This window comes from Suricata suricatta, chromosome 2 (assembly GCF_006229205.1).
Source record: "Suricata suricatta isolate VVHF042 chromosome 2, meerkat_22Aug2017_6uvM2_HiC, whole genome shotgun sequence".
Classification (NCBI taxonomy): domain Eukaryota; kingdom Metazoa; phylum Chordata; class Mammalia; order Carnivora; family Herpestidae; genus Suricata; species Suricata suricatta.
In genome coordinates this window covers 102,323,105-102,325,211 of record NC_043701.1, presented here as the reverse complement: position 1 = coordinate 102,325,211, position 2,107 = coordinate 102,323,105, and positions in this window count along the sequence as shown.

The window sequence follows — 2,107 nt, the reverse complement described above, 5'->3', positions numbered from 1 at the left end:
CCGCCGCCGCCGCCGCCGCCGCCGCCGGAGCCCGGACAATAACCGGGACCCGCTTCGCACCGCCCCGACCAATCCCCGCTCGCCTTGCTAATTTGAACGCCGGAGGCCGCCCAATCGCGCGCCCTCTTCTAGTCATGCCCCGCCCCCAGCGCCACCTCCCTAACGGCTGTTTGTTTTTGCACACGGCACACGGGGGCGGGGCCTCCAGACCCGACACCAACGGCCCTGCGTGCGAGCGGGGGCGGGGCCGCGCGCCGCTCTCCGCCTATCTGCGAGTCTCCAGCCGATGAATGGAGGGGCGGACCAATGTGGACGGACGGTTGGCGGAATTCAGCCAACGAGAACCTCGCCCGCGAGCAGGGGAGGCGGGCCGCCAGGAACGACTGCGAATACCCAATGGGTGGGGCTACTGGAGGTGGTGGCTGCTTTCCCGCGCGGTCTCGACCGAGAGTGGTCTGTGAATAGTGTTCGGGGAGGAAGCTGTTGTGTGGCGGAGAGGAGGGGGCCCCGTAATCCCGATTCCGGCTCCGGAGCAGGTGACCTCGGCGCCCGGGCGCCCTCCCCTCTCTCCGGACCCCCCCAATCTCAGCACTCACATGCAGACCCCGGCACCCCGCCCCCGCGAGCGCTTGCAGATCCTGGCGCTCCTTTCGTCCCCGGCCCCCTGCCCCCCCCCGCGCTCACCTGCAGACCTTAATGCTCCCGTGCCCCCCGGCCCTCCAACAACGCCGGGGTGAACTAGGGGCAAGGAAACTCGCGCAGCTGTGAGCGCTGGCTCGGGCGGTGCGGCCCATGGGGACACCTGACCCAGAGCCCTCGGTCGCTGGCTGTGTGGTTCGCGCAGGCCACCGAGTGTGTCAATCCCTGTGCGGTCATTAAGTCTGCCCGCGGCAGTGCCCACCGTGCAGCGTTGGGGTGAGTGCTCACTCAGCAACCTACAAGGAAGCATCCGGTTCCTAGCACTGGATCATGCCCGATATACGGTCACTTCTTTTCCTTAAGCGAAAGGTCATTCCGTCGCCCCTAGACCCTCAAGTCATTGATTCAGAGTGGAGGTCAGTGGAGTTAAGTTGACAGACACTGGCGTTCATCATAAACAGGGGTGATCCCTTTCCCCATCTTGGCATCCTGTTTAGAGCGGAGAGAACTAGATTGAGGAGATTGAGGCCTACAGACCGAATAAAACGGGTGGTTATTTTCCCGCATCTATAAAAAGCAAACCTGCCTATTAGTAATTTCATAAAGGAGGTGTGTCAGCGAATCCGTCTGGTTTCCATTGAACCAGGGCTGCACAGCAGGTGGCGTGGGCTCACAAAGACCAGCCTCCCCAGGAAACTGTAGGAATTAGCATCTCCAAGTGGTAAATTACCACACATGACCCGCTATTCATCTTGCGGAGCTTAACGTGGTCAGATACTGTGTATGGTTCTCAAACCTGGAATTGCTGCAAATGCAAATTCTGACGCCCAACCCCGTGAAGGCAGATCTCCACCTCCAAGTCTGTTTCCTGGGACACCTAACCCAACACAATGGCTCTTCTTTACAAAATTATAGTTAGTTTTTTGAGCAAACAATATATTTATATGGATGGGGTCCTCCTATACCAGGCATCCATTTCCCCAGGGTAATGACAGTGTCAGCCTCTCAGGAAGTCAGCCTTAATGAGTATGTGATTACTACACAGATTCCAGGAGCTTTACCCTATGTTCAGTCTTATATTCACTTTTTTTTTTTAAAGATTAAGACTTTTTTTTAATGTTTTACTTATTTTTGATACAGAGAGAGACAGAGCATGAGAGGGGGAGGGGCAGAGAGAGAAGGAGACACAGAACCAGAAGCAGGCTCCAGGCTCTGAGATAGCTGTCAGCACAGAGCCTGACACAGGGCTTGAAACCCCGAACGCGAGATCTGACCTGAGCTGAAGTTGGAGGCTTAACCGACTGAGCCACCCAGGCGCCCCTATTTACTTTTTCTTAATGTTTTATTTATTTTTGAGAGAGAGAGAGAGACAGACAGACTGTGTGAGCAGGGGAGGGTCAGAGAGAGCGGGAGACACAGAATCCGAAGCAGGCTCCAGGCTCTGAGCTGTCAGCACAGAGCCCGACTT